Source organism: Alnus glutinosa, chromosome 14, assembly GCF_958979055.1.
Source record: "Alnus glutinosa chromosome 14, dhAlnGlut1.1, whole genome shotgun sequence".
Classification (NCBI taxonomy): domain Eukaryota; kingdom Viridiplantae; phylum Streptophyta; class Magnoliopsida; order Fagales; family Betulaceae; genus Alnus; species Alnus glutinosa.
The window spans coordinates 8,772,229-8,787,925 of record NC_084899.1 but is presented as its reverse complement, the minus strand read 5'-3'; the positions used below and the strand labels follow the sequence as shown (position 1 = coordinate 8,787,925).

At 35.8% G+C, this 15,697-nt stretch overlaps 1 long non-coding RNA gene across 1 annotated transcript; it reads right to left on the bottom strand.

Annotated features, from left to right (window-relative positions):
* Positions 1-3,222: 3,222 nt before the first annotated feature.
* Positions 3,223-13,415, bottom strand: LOC133856586 (uncharacterized). The gene is made up of 5 exons (XR_009898224.1): positions 13,243-13,415; positions 4,692-4,773; positions 4,394-4,496; positions 3,455-3,530; positions 3,223-3,363 (listed from the first exon to the last, which is right to left on the bottom strand). It is a non-coding gene; the product is annotated as an uncharacterized LOC133856586 (long non-coding RNA).
* Between the last annotated feature and the right edge of the window lie 2,282 nt (positions 13,416-15,697).

Genomic DNA, 15,697 nt, shown 5'->3' with positions numbered 1-15,697 from the left:
GGGATTTTGTGTGGTTTAGGTCGAATGAGTTCTTATTAAAATTCCTAGAATGTTGACGATTTAGTCTACTAAGTAGTAATGTTGATAGGTAATATAATTTGGAGATCTATGGTTGCATGTTATAGGATACCTTAGTTTAAGTTTTAGGTTTCAAATCTCAGAATATTTCTTTAAACTTCTTCTTTCAATTTATTTAGGTAGAAGGTAGCTAAAATACTGCTTAGAAAATACCAGGTAAGGGAAACACTCTCTCAAAACCCCGACGAAGTATTAATAGAATTTTTTTTTTCAAAAGAAATAGTCGAGGATTTTCTAAACTCTTTCAACTCTTTTAATATTACTTGTCTTTTTATATTACCATTATAATAATGCTCTTGTTATATGATGTGATTGAAATCTCATGTGATCATACTTGGCTTATATTTGATACATGTGCACCATATGAATAAAGTTGGTGAAATCATAGTTCCCAAAGTATGTGCACCATATGAATAAAGTTGATAATATCATAGTATATGTGTTACATGTGCACCATTTGAGCAAAGGTTGATGATATCATAGTATATGTTACATGTGCACATAGTTTTACTCCCACGGTACCATGTCATAGACGATCTGGATCATATATGTGTTATGTGGGTAGTATGGCAACCACACGGAAGGACGAAAGTGTGGGCTATCGGCCGGGTGGCCTTCACTTAGGGAAGTTCCCAACCCGGTACAGCTCTCCCCTGTGATGACAAGATAAGCCCATAGTTGTTCTTTGGGACGAGCCAAATGTGCGCCGCTCATGGTTAAGAGCGGAATTGGGCCAAGGGAGGTTAAAACTTACACACTATATAAATGATAAATGCATTTGATCTAATTAAATTTTATTTAACTTTTTTTTTATTTGTAGAAGTCTTTGAACTCTATTTAGAATTCCTGAAAAGAAAATTATACTTTTATTGTTGTGTATCCTTACTGAGTTGTCAAACTCACCATTTTTTCCCCCAAATCTTTTCAAATGACACTGTAGACTGGAGTCTTTGCTTTATGGATGGCATAGACCCTATCCCTAAGAGCAATAGATCGATAAAGACCGGCCTAACTTTTGTATTGTGCATATTTTTTGAAATTCCTGGAAATATGACGTAATAACTAAAGAACTACTATATATACATTTATATAATGAAATATAGCCATGCGCTATTACTGAAAAAAAAAAAAAAAAAAAAATGTGTGCATGCTTTAAATTATATGGATGTTTTATAACTCAAGTTCGCGTTCCCCTTATATCCCAAAATGGGGGCGTGACAAGATGGTATCAGAGCAAAGTCAACCGTTGACTTGCTAAAAACTTAAGGAACGAGTTGGAAACCTAGACTTAGGATAGGTCGCACCACTACGCTTATGATTCAAATTTATTTTTTTAAAAAAATAAGAAGCTCTAAATCTTGACGCGTTGCAGAGTTATGGCAGACGAAGGTGAAGGATCATCGCAAGGCATGAGAATCGAAACTATCCTTGACGTGGCCCAAATGTTCCAAGATATGGCTAGGCAGTTCATCGCAGGCATAACCGGTTTCGAAGGCGAGGCACCTCACGAGGTGGAACAAGGTTGCCCATTCAAAAGATTTGAAAGGCTTAACATCCCTATGTTTGACAGGAAACAAGGTCCTATAGAAGCTAAAAATTGGCTAGTAGACGTTGAAGAGATATTACAGTTGGCAGGATGTACAGAGGAACAGAAGGTACAATATGCAGCTTACAGACTATCCGGTGAAGCCAAACGATGGTGGAATGCCAAGAAAGTACTACTAGTCCAAGAATTAGGAAGTGAAAGGGCAATCTCTTGGGAACGTTTTCAAAAGGAGTTCCTTTAGCATTACTTTTCTAAAATCCTCAAAGACGCTAGAGCACAGGAATTTATGGACCTCACCCAAGGGAATATGACGATCGCTGAGTACGCTGCTCGTTTTAATGAGTTAGCTTGCTTTGCTCCATATTTGGTAGCAGATGAGGAGAATCGAGTGAGAAAGTTCGAACAGGGTCTCAACCAGCGAATTCTTGATCGTTTTGTATGTTTCAAAATTAGGAATTTTGTGGAATTGGTTAACAAGGCTTCTTTGGCTGAAAATAGTATTAAGAAAAATGCTCTATCAATGGCAGATTCACGAAAAAGAACAGCACCCCCAATGAACGGTAACCAACCCTCTTGGAAACGAAGGAAGAATGGAGGCAACCAAGGAGTTAATTTTATGAGGAACATACCAGCATCATCCAACGACATGCACTGCCCTAAATGTAACCGTCCTCATCAAGGGCAATGCCGTGTAGGAACCAATGTATGTTTTTGGTGTGGTCAGACTGGACATTTCGTACAAGATTGCCCCAACGCAAGGGTAGGAGCCAAATCCAAGCAAAAGAGAAATGGACAGAAGTAGTTTGCTCAAGTTAGAGTGTACGCTCTCACATTAGGCAAGGCAGAAACAAAAGAATTAAGTGGTGACAGGTACTCTACCCTTATTTTCTAGCAAAGCGTTAGTCACAGATATTTAGAAAACGTAAGATTAGACACCACTTCCGAAACTATCTCAATTGCATCAATCATAGGTTAAATGAAAGCATTGAATTAGAAACGACGGACTACTTAGGATAACTTGGCACATAGTTTCACTTTTATGGTGTAGTTATGACACTACAAAAAAAATGTCCATTCCTGGCATTTTTTAAATGCCAGGAATGCATCAATAAATGCCAGGAAACAAGTTCCTGACATTTGATTCCTGGCAGTTGCATCTACCACAATTGCAGTGTCTGGAAATGTATAGTTACTGGCATATGTGATATATGCCAGAATATCTTGGCACAAGAATTATTGCCAGTAATGAACCAACAAGCGCCAGGAAATAATTCCTGGCGCATTGTTGCACCCTCTGGCACATGGGCATGCGCCAGGAGGGCTTGCACTCCCTGGCGCATGCCCATGCGCCAGTGAGTTTCAAATTCATGTGCAGGAGTTTCAAATTCATGTGCCAGAAATTTATAATTTTTATTTAATTAATATTAATTTGTATTAATCTTGTAGAACCGGAATTTTTAAAAACTCTAAAATTAGTTTCTAAAGCACCAAAATCCTTATAAACAAAAAATTAAACATCATACACAAATCCTAATAAACTACTTACTTAAACATATTATAATAAACAAATTCATAAACAAGAAAGTACTCATTGCATGTCATTCAAAAAAGTCTCCATTTAATATCTTTGTCATTCACTGCTGAACAATATCCCCCAAAATAATGAACATATTACAAAAATCCTGATAAACATATTACATCATACAATATCCCTTGTCATGCAGTCTTCCAAAACTTTCCTAAAAAATCAAAAAATCAGTAAGATCATTCTGCTGTAAATGAACAATTTCTGTCAGCGACAGTACAATCTCACAATGTTCATTCAACAACCTGTACAATAGTTCAATCAGCAGCGGTGGTGATCCTCTCAAATTGTAAATTCCACCAACTCCTGTAGGGCTGCCACCTAACATTGCATGTGAAGTAGCATCATCTATCAAAAGCAATTGGAGAAGTTGAAGATATATTATATTTGCAACTTATGCACATTTTTCTACATTAAATGGGAGTCAATGATAACAAGCTCACAATCAACCCTGAGCAAGAAAGACAAGAATAGAGTTTAAGGGGGCACTAGCATGAGTCATTAGTGGTTTTGTTTCCTTCTTTATTTCTTTGATAAATGAGATAACAGACTGTTATTTAGAAAGCAAAATAGGTCTAAGCTTTAGAGCGATACAAATATTTCCTGCAATTCAAATACTTATCAGGACTATATTGCTGTTTGCATCTACTGACAGTGTGAATATGCTATGCTCTATTACAATTATGGTTAATGGATATGTATGGCACTACTCTCTTCTATCAAGTATGGTATAATGTAGAAACAGAAGCAAAAGACAAGCATGGCAGTGAAATCAGATTTCTTTGCTAGCTCTTGAAGAAAAATTACTATTTCTCTAAGAATATATGTAGCATATATATATATATTCACGGCCCAGATACAAGCTAATACTTTGATTTACTGCTTAATTGTCTTAAGGTGCAACAAGTAATTTGAACAGTATCCTAAAGGCTTAGTTAGTTTGTCTCATATAGATTTATTTTCCTCCAAAATTTGCAACTAAACATTATCATGCTACTGTTTTCCCAAAGCTAGCCTACAAAACAAGAAAGGGAACTCACAAGGCTTCACATTAATTTTAACAACTGATATATGTATAGAAAATCAGAGCACAATGGAGAAGGAAATTAACCCATTAAAACTTAGCACTTTCTAGACAGCAAGTAAACAACAAATTTGCAACTACTTGAGGAAAAATGACTTACATGGTATAGATGGATCAAGAAAAGGCACAGGGTGGATTCCATTTCCATGAGCCATAAATGGGGGTACAATAGGAGCATGTCAATCAGAAGAAATCTCCAAATCCTAAAACAACAAAAATTTATATTCTTTTTTTAATGAAACAAGTTTAATTTCATTCCAAAGGAAAGCAGGAAAAGATCCTGAACAAAGAGCAAGCAGATAGAGTAGCTTCCAACTAACAAAACGTAGAACCCAAGCATCTTGAAAATGCAACAAAAAGGGCAAATATTTTGTTTTTTTTATAACCAATACATGTACCACTAACTACTCTGAATCAAGGATTCATGTGGGGAAAATCCTGCTGAGTGCACAGATTCTTCTTAGCCTCTGAATCTTCAACCTTCAAGAAGAAACTAGAGTCAATGTAATGAATGTAATTCCTAGTGTAAAATATATGAGTCTCCATTTCCTACCACAGACTTCTCAGCATCTTTCATAAATAGAATGAAAGGTGAGCTTCTACTTTCTCTAGTTACAACTTGGGAAAAATATATTATTAAGTCATCAAGCAGATGATGAAAAACAGCACAAAACAGGGTGATAAAAAACTACCTCAAACAAAGTGTTAATAAGTAACTTGTCCAAGTCTTCCGAGCCCGTGTCCAAACGAAGATCAGTAACTGTGTGTGTGTGTGTGTGTGAGAGAGAGAGAGAGAGAGAGAGAGGGAGAGAGAGATTCAATATAGAGCAATCACCCCTAAAATAACCAACATCATACACAAATCCTGATAAACTAATTACTTAAACATATTCTGAAAAAAAAAAATTCATAAGCAATAAAGTCATTATCATCCAATAAACCCACAGAATTCTTCTAAATCCACTCCATCATCTTCTTTCTCACCATCCACTCCATCATTGTCACAATCTGCATTGGTGACACATTTGGGGAGATTCGAGAGAATAGGTCGATAATCAGAGTCAAAGTTTGGCTGGCTGACCATCTACATACAGCAAATATTTTGATCATAATATGAAGGAAAAAAAAGAGTATTCATTATATATGCTAAAGACAATGTTATCTATATACCGATGGGAGCGAATTCTGAGACGCAGCTTTAAATTCCTCAAATTCCTTGATAAACTGAGCATAGTTAACATATTGTGGATAGTTAGATGGGACTTGTGGTGCAGAAGATGATGTGGCCTTAGAGCCAGATGCACGCCTAATGCCCAATCCGCGTACGCGTCGAGGCCTTTCTTTGCCAAATACTTGTCCATATGCGTCATTTGGATCCCAATCTATACAACCATGTGTGGGCATTCGTGTCGATGGAGGCGATTTTGACATAATCTCCTTCATTAGTGCCTATAAAAAGATAAACGGATTAGCGAATCCCTGGTTTGTCTTGTCACCTCCTTCTATGACACCAATTTAAAAAAACTCAAACAACCATTAAAAAACCAAAAAATTGGAAAAAGAGCAATTATACCAACAAAATAAATCAAACACATACGATTTTATCCCCCGCCTCTGCTGTCACAGGAGTGCCATCCTTGTGTGTGTGAGTTTTAATAAATAACGAGCTTTTGTTAGGGCCTTTCCCTGATCCTGACTCCTACATATTACGAATTTAAAAACATACATTCAAAATAAATTTTGTTAAAGGCCATCTAATGCAAGCACCCACACAATATCTCTTTCAATGCATACCTGTTCAAAATATAGCTTAGCTAAGCTCTTTGACCCAGATGTGTGTAGAATGTTTTGCTTGTCCCGACGTTCCTTATTTTGAGGGGCTTTCCTCTACATAATTTCAATAAAATAGTGAGATACATAAGCGTTACAAATGTTGGGATGTTAATAAAGATACATTGTTACCTGCACTTTGGGATCACACCAATGTCGAACTTCAGCTTCAAAATCAACAAGGTTGCTAATGTATTGCGGATCAGTCGTGGCAATAACATGCTCTGCAGACTCACCTAGCTGGATGTTCAATGACTTCTTAAGTTCGTATTTGTACTCCCTCCTCCTTTTTGACAATTTCGAGTATGCATGTTGTTTTACAACCTCTAGTGGAAGATTTGTCTCAAACTTAAACTTCCTCTACATCGAAGTTATAACCACAACGGTGTAAGTACTATCTTTCCAACAAATAGTGATAGTAGATATAATTAACAAAGACAACTAAATGAAGCAAATCTATATATAAATTCATTTTCTCACGTGAATAATTTCCCACATTGCTTCTTTTTTGTCAATTGGCACAGACCTCCAGTCATTGGGGATTAGAGGGCATAAGCTAGCTGTTCTCACAATGGAAGAACAAAAGCCGGGGAACTTCTCGCTACCCACTCCAACTACCTGACCGTCATTATTCATTAGAATGACAATCCGCAGTTCACCACGTAATTGCCAAACATTTTTGGCTCCACCTACACTACATGTATCACGAATTCCATTCTCATCTGTAATTTAAACAGAACTTATGTTAAAAACAAATTGTTAAAATATAAGTAAACCAAACTATTAAATCATAAACAAATTGCATACCAATAGTCATGACCACCCCCCTTTTGTAAGTCGTTTGTTGGGCCTTCAGTGTGCTTTGAGATGGCCACTCTTGAAGGTCATGTGTTGTGGGGGATGACTGTGCATGAAGTCCAGTGATGGGTGCGGGTGAATCTTGTGTCTCCCGATCCGGTGATTGGGTCTCGTCATCGGTGCCTATTGGTTGGTGCAGCGGTACAGAAACTGTTGAATTGATCAAACGTCTATATTTACGAGGCGCCATTTATACCTGTAGACATGAAAACACCTGTTAGCAGTGAAACCAACAAAATAATAGGATTAACACATTAAAAAACATTGTCAAAGTATGAACAAAATTTATCACATATTGAAATATGTTAACACTATATTTACCTAAGTATTTTAACTGAAAGTATTTCCTATTTGAACCATCGTAGAATTATCTACTATTGTTCCTTCTATATCATTTCGAACCAACTCATAATTATCAAATTCTTCTGCATGCGTATCTTGGATTTGAAGGTCGAAAGGCTCGCACTCACGATAAGTGTCATCAGTATCTTCATTTGATTCCCCCTGACCGACGTCGTACACATCTCTTGCTTTTGTATGAACTACGGCAACCCAATTTGGGTTCCTATCGTCCGTAACATAATATACTTGTGATGCTTGATAAGACAATATGAACGGATCATCAGCGACATTGTCACCAACGTGTATTAGGTGAGTGAAATTCACAAGGATTAAACCATATTCATCCTTCATCCATCCCCTGCCCCGTGTTACATCCGCCCAGTTAGACTTGAATAACACGTATCGTGATCCATCGTAATATTGCACCTCAAATATGCGAGTTAGCACGCCGTAGTATGTCGGGCCATCTATACCGAGTACACTAACTCCACTATTTTGGGTTGTCTTTCCTTGATCTTTCTCAATAGTACGAAACAAATTGCCATTGCTGACATATCGCTTAAATTCTGATGCTGTTCTTAGAGGCCCTATGGCATGCCACTTTAACTTTTCCCCTAATTCATTTAAGTGGAGCTCGTCCATTTGTTGAACCTGAGATATGGGTGTCACATCATTAGAGTGAATATAATTTCACAAAAGGTAGGCAATAAATTTACCATGTGTATCACCGTGCAACATAACACTTACATAGTCCCTAAACCAATCTGGAAATTCTTCAATATGCTTCTTATTCAAATCCTCTATCGTTACGCTTTCCATATCGCTTGAACGACTTAATGCATCAAGGTGAAGCCTGCATATTTCACCTATTAACGTCAGCATTTCGTTCATATAATCTAAACAGTATTTTACTCGTGATATTAAAATTGCAACTCACGTGCGATATGGAGCGAACATATCGATGTTTAAGAGGATATATCTATGTGCCTGATTCAATGTAGTGTCGTCAAGTTCGACAGTACGAACTGCCCCTCTAGAGTCGTCCAACTGTCTAGGTGGCCGGTTGTGAACCGTTGTCACGTTTTCCAAATACCGTGAACAATATGTTAGTTGTTCATCTGTTATATACCCTTCTGCAATAGACCCTTCTGGTGCAGCTTTGTTACGAACATTTATCTTGAATCGATGTAGACACCTATACATATTACATAAAAGTGTGTAATCGAGTACTATGGAGTATAAAAGAACTTATATTGAATGAACAGGTCGTACCTCTCAATAGGATACATCCAACGATAGTGAACAGGTCCACCTAACTTACATTCACGAACCAAATGTATGACAACATGCACCATCACTGTGAAAAATCCTGGCGGAAAGATTCTTTCCATATCACACAAAATGAATGGGATTCGACCTTCAAGGCGATCCAAATCCTCTAATCGCAATGTTTTGGAACAAATCTCTCTGAATAAAGAAGACAACTCTATTAAAGGTTTTATAACCTTCCTTGGCAATGTTCCACGCAGTGCAATTGGCATGAGTTGTTGCATGATGATGTGACTATCATGACTTTTTAAACCCTTAATACAACGTTCCTTAAGTTTCACACAACGTGTTACATTTGAAGCATACCCATCTGGCACTTTCACATTTGCCAATATCGCCAAGAAGTCATATTTCTCCTTATTAGACATTGTGAAGCATGCGGCCGGTAAAATTGTTTTGTTAGGGCTAGTTCGGACAGGGTGTAGTTCACCTCTCAAACCCATCTCTTCTAAGTCAAGACGTGCCTCGTAGTTATCCTTTGTCTTACCTTTCATGCCCAACAATGTGCCTATAATATTGTCAAGAACATTTTTCTCTATGTGCATAACATCAAGATTGTGACGCAACAAATTATCTTTCCAATAAGGCAATGTAAAAAATATACTCCTCTTCTTCCACTTTACTGGCCCCACTGTAGAAGCTCGACGGCTCCCTCTCTTTTGCCCTACACAAGGTTGATCTTCAACAAATCCAACTTCTCCTAACTGTGACATGATCTCTTCTCCATTTAACACAATAGGTGGAGGATCCAATTCTTGGGTACCATCAAACAATTTCTTATCCTTTCGGAACCTATGATTCATTGGCAACCATCGCCTGTGCCCCATATAGGCAAATTTACGTCCATTTCTTAAGCGTTTCGCTCGGGTATTATGCATACAACATGGACATGCAGCGCGCCCTTTCGTACTCCACCCAGACAAGTCACCATATGCAGGAAAATCATTTATTGTCCACATCAAGGCCGCACGCATAGTAAAGTAACCCTTTGTGGCTGCATCATAAGTTTGTACTCCGACATCCCATAATTCCTTCAGTTCTGATATTAGTGGCTCTAGGTATACATCTATTTTCATTCCAGGTGCACTTGGGCCTGGGATAATCAAGGATAACATAATAGAAGCTTGTTTCATGCTCATCCACGGGGGTAAGTTGTACGGTACCAACATTACCGGCCAAGTACTATAAGAATTGCTCATATTACCGAAATGATTAAATCCATCTGACGCTAAGCCAAGCCTGACATTGCGTGGGTCAAGCGCAAATTCTGGGTACCTCTCATCAAATGTCTTCCAAGATTCACCATCGGCTGGATGCCGTAGTACCCCATCCTTGGTGCGCTGATCATAGTGCCATTTCATGTGTGAAGCAGTCTTCGTTGACATAAACAACCTTTGTAACCTTGGAATCAAAGGAAACCACCTCAATACATTCGCCGGTTTTCTTTTTGATTTTTGTGACGAATCATCATCTAACCTCATAGTCTGCTTCCACTTTGACACTTTGCATTTTGTACATCTTTCTAAATTCTCGTTGTCCTTCCAAAACAGCATACAACCATTGCGACATGCAGGGATCTTCTCGTATCCCAACCCCAAGTCCCTCATGTATTTTTTGGCCTGATATGTGTCTTTAGGCAGCTTTGCATCTTTTGGAACAATTCCTTTAAGAAACCCCAGCAATTTTGAGAACGATGTGTCACTCCATCCATTTTCACACTTCAAATTGAATAGCCCAATAGTAGCACTAAATATACTGTGATCGGTGCATCCTGACCACAGCGGCTCGTTTGCTTCTTTCAACAACTCGAATAACTTTTTAGCTTCCTCAGTGCATTCTTCATCATGTTCTTCTGCTACATTATCGTCTTCCACACCCATCTGAGACCCACCTTCATCTACCCGAATATCTTGCATGGGGAAAGTATCATGCAAGAGGGATTGCATCCCACTGTCGCCTTCATGAATTGGGTCCATATTGACTGGAGCGTTACTAACTTGATCAGCAACGGTTAACAGTTGTTCTCCATGCATGAACCATGTTGTGTAACTCTGCATAAACCCTCCTTTTCCCAATACCAGATGGTTGTATACATCACTAGAAGGTAGTGTCTTCTGAAAATAACACTTATTACACGGGCAAACTAATCTCCCAGGTGTATTTGTGTTTTCTAGTGCAAACTCAATAAAGCGTAACACACCATTCCTATACTTGGGATCAAACCTAGGCATTGTGATCCAAATCTTGTCCATCACTAAACTGCACTATAAATTAAAATAACTATGAATTTTCAATCATTATTAGAACAAAGATGTATAATTAGAACAAATGGATGTCTAATATTATGACTAGAGATATTTCTCTTAACTATATATTATGACTTTTAAGAAAAACATAAGAACAATATTAATGCCTAAGGAAAAAAGTGAAGCCATAATCTTCAAGGTGATTAACAAAAGCCATATAATTTTAAGGCCAGAAAATATAAAAAGAGAAAGTAGAAATTAAATGAAATGATAGCTACAATGTCTATGAAACTAGTGTCATCTCGTTATATGGAAACTAATAGATAAGTTATTCACTAGGAAAAAAATAAAAAACCAAAATTCTCTTAAAAAAATGCAGGTTAATTAACTTATATATACACTGAAAGTGCATGTTCATAAACTAAGCTGAGTAATTACTGAAATTAATTCATAGATTTCCTTAGAAGCATGCTGCACCCAGTTTTTGTGTTAGTTTTGATCTAACATTGCAGATTTCCTAAGAGATGAGAGGACTAATATTTGACTAAGCTGATTAACTAATCTAATATTTCAGATTTAGTGAAATTAATGTACAGATTTCCTTAAAAGCATGCTGCACCCACTTTTTGTGTTAGTTTGATCTAACATTGCATATTTCCTAAGAGATGAGAGGCCTAGTATTTGACTAAGCTGAATAACTAAACTAATATTGTAGATTTACTGAGTTTTAGATACATATTATATTATATATCACAATAGCACCAAATGGACCCAAGTACATCCCATAACTATAAAAGATTACTCTGTTGAATATTTGTTCATTTATGTGTTTTTATACTATTAAACCAAACTAAATATCTGTTAAAAACACACAAATAAAAATAGGAGCCTAATAAAACCATAAAAGAACATAATGGAATAACCAAATGGACCCACCAAGTACAACCCATAACTAAAATAGATTACTTTGTCCAATATTTGTTCCATTATGTGTTTTTATACTGGCTAATTTGTTCTAGCACTTATTACAGTGTCTCATATCCATTTGTGTCCACTTTCTCTTCCTGAAAGAACCCCGAATTTTGCTTGAACTCTTGCTGTATTAGTTTTTGTTTGTTTGTTTTTGTAAAAAGTGCATTGCATAAATTTAAATAAAAAAAAAAAAAATAATACAAAAAGATGACAAGAAATAAACTTAACATCTAAGAATAAGCCAAATAAATCACGGATTCAATAATTTGATGACATGAAAAGGGAAGTTGAAAATGACGAATTTTTAGGTGATCTAATAAATGGGCTGTCCAAACAGTATGTGATTTATAATTTTACTTCAACTCTTGCTGAAAATCCACCAAGTATGAATTTTCAACTCTTGTCCATCACTAAAGTTTTTGTTTTTTTGCTCTGTTCTGATACTTTTTTTACTGTGCACCAATGGGGCTTTCAAAAAAAAAAAAAAAGAAGATAAAAATTTATCTGAATTCTGAACGGCTTGAAGAAAAAAAATTGACAGACTAAAATAACTAGTGTAAGAAGAATGACAATTTGATGGCTTGAACTTGCTTCAAACTTTTGAGTTTTGTTCAATAAATCAATTGCAACTAAAACATTGAGTTGATTTCCAAAAAAAAAAAAATGAAACATTGAGTGCCTTTTGCCTTTTTGACTTTGTCGGCAGATTATAATAGATGAAGATAAATATCTGAAGTTGGTAACAAATAGTGATGCGTTAAAGCAAAAAAAAAAAAAGAAAAAAAAAGAAAAAGGGAGCAACGTACTGAGCAGGCTTCAAAGGCAGCTTTTGGACTTTTGTTTATTTATTTAAACGACTCGTTTTGGAGAACAATAGGAGACACTGTATCATCTTCTTCTACCTTCATCTAACCTAAAAGCTGAAACTAACAGAAAAAAAAAAAAAAAAAAAAAAAAAAAAAAAAAAAAACCAAAATCAAAGCAAACACCCGTATATATACAGAGCAAACACCCAATCTATGTAAACCCAAAACAAACTATATAACGAAATCATGTCCAAATGCCAAGCAACAGGGACTATAACCCCTTTTGTTCTAATGTTTATAAAACATGTGCATCTTCTATGTATAACGAAAAATTAACCAAAACAAACGAACCCAATCCAAACGAAAATATAGGGGTTTTCACAAATGAGCTAGCCTCCAACAATTATTACACCTAATTGAACTAAAATCCACTACATTCACTAAACAAATTCAACCGTATTCACTAAACGAAAATATAGGTGTTTTCATAAGTTGAAATCTACTGTATTCACTAAAAGAAAAAAATAAGAATCCATGCACAGAAAATTGAAGCTAAAGAAACACACCTAATGATTAGAGGGAGGCGAGCTGGTGGGCTGGCGGCGTCGATCAACGATGGTGGAGCGGATTTCAAGAGGAGATTTGTGAGAGAGCAGTAGAGAAATTTTTTTGTGAGAGACAGATATATACATTTATAGAAGAAAACTCATATATACTTGATCGAGAGAGAGAGAGAGAGAGAGAGAGAGAGAGAGAGAGAGAGAGAGAGAGAGAGAGAGGTCTTGCACGTTCGCGCGTGTTTATCCCCCCCCAAAAAAAAAAACTTGATAAGGAAGCAATTGTTTTTCAGCGTCCCGCGCGATTTTCCCCCCTTGGGGAAAAATGATTTCCTGGCACATACTCATATGCCAGGAAAGAGACTACCACTATATTTTGGCAATTCTTATTTCATTAATGGCATAAGAATTTATGCCAGGATTTTTAATAAAATTTACTGGCATATTTTAAATATGCCAGCAACCTTTTGCAAAGCTGGCGTTTTTTATAAACACCAGTATTTAAAATGCCATTAATGAAATTTTTTTTTGTAGTGTGATGGATACTACTCGGGTTTGTAAGTATTGGAATCTAAAGATGTTTTATGAAGTGTTTAACACAAATGACTGTCTAAGCAAGGAGAATGTTAAAGTATGAATTTTCAATAATTTTATGTGCTAAAGAATAAGTTTGATATAAGCACATGTATTAGAGAAGAATTCCTTGAGCATGAAATATGATAGTAAATAGTAGTTGTGATATCTTTGGGGAGTAATAGAGTTATAGTATGCTCCCGATTTCATATAATGTGTAGAAAAGTTTAGGTTATGAGAATATTGACGATCGGAATAAAAGTGAGTGATATAAATGACAAGTATTTATAGAGATAATCTAAATATTGTAAATATGGTACGAGTAAAGCAGGGTTAAGTTGAATTAAAATGTAGGTCTAAATGATGTATCCTTGAGGATTATGATACTTATGTTTAATCGAGGTATAAGTTACAATACCATATTGAGGATAGGTTTAAAGGTTTACATCCGAGATATTAAGGAAGCCACACAAGAGTTTTGATGTTGAAGACCACATTTGAGGACTTTTATAGTACTTATTCGTAATACTAGGAGTTGATAAAAATAAATGATAAGTGGAACTTATATAGAATGGTTGATTCACATAAAGAAGAGAAGATTATTTTTCATAGTTGTACAATTAATATGATCAAATGCTATTGAGGTTACATAAGGAGTAAATTTCATGCTCGAAGTTTTTGGAGATAGGTTTCCACATTAACTCAAAGTTTGAGGCACTAAGGATAAGCTAAAGTATACAAAGGAATAAGTATGATCCGCCCTAAGTCATTAGTCTAGTTAATGAGTTTTAAACTAATGAATGAAGACTTGGTGAATTGATTTGAATTGGAGATAAACATAGAGAAACACAAGTGATGCATGTAAGGCCCTAGTTGGTAAAGTGTCCTATGAGTAGATGTTATTAAGCGTGTAGATGATGATGGAGATTGTGAATGAATAAAACGAGTTAGCCTAGAGTAAAGACTAGTTACAACTTCGAGGCTAGAAGTAGAATGTCAGCAGCTCGAGATCGATAGAAAAGTTATGTGGATATACGTCACAGAGATCTATAATTACGAAGATATATAATGCTTCTTAATTTTATAAGAACATATATATTGTGTGATTAGTTAAAAAATTTCGACCCATAGAATAGATCATGGTACTATATAAAATATTATTTTCTTACATCCTTTTTGAAAGGATAAAACAACCGCTTATCATGGTCGAAGTTTTCGTCTATAATAAGTTTATTTCTGAAAAGAAGCATATTGAACTTTAACAGTAAAAGATAAGGTGAAATTTCAAGATATTACTTAAGGTATTTCGAATACAATGATCTGATCAGGTACTACTGACACAGACGAACAAAATATACGAGGTCTACAATAAGAGCAGATCTTTACGTTGAAATAGAGAAATAGAAATGGGAATGATAGGAATAAATTAGATTCTCATAGATGAGCATGCTACATCATAAAATCTGAGTCATTTTGACTTTAGATTTAGAAATCTAAATCTCCATTGAAAACTTTATGGTCTACGAATTTCGGGGACAAAATTCTGTTAGAGGGGGGAAGATGTAACACCCTGTATTTTAAGATATTAAATAAAATATCTTAAAATATGATTTAAGACCTAATAATAAGGCAAAAGAATAAATATGAATATAAATAATTATTTATTAAGTGTTTATAATTTTAGTTTAATAAAAGTTTAGACGGACCTTAAACTTTAGAATAATGAAAATAGGGTCAAACGAACTCCTTTTTGGTCTATTCAAAAACCAAAATGCTTGTCTCGAAGTCCTTTAGCTACCCTCCGAATTTTATAATTTTTGGACTTCGTTAAGAGTACGAAAACACCCGTGAAACAACTACCCCTGTTTTGGACGAAAATTAGTATTAATAA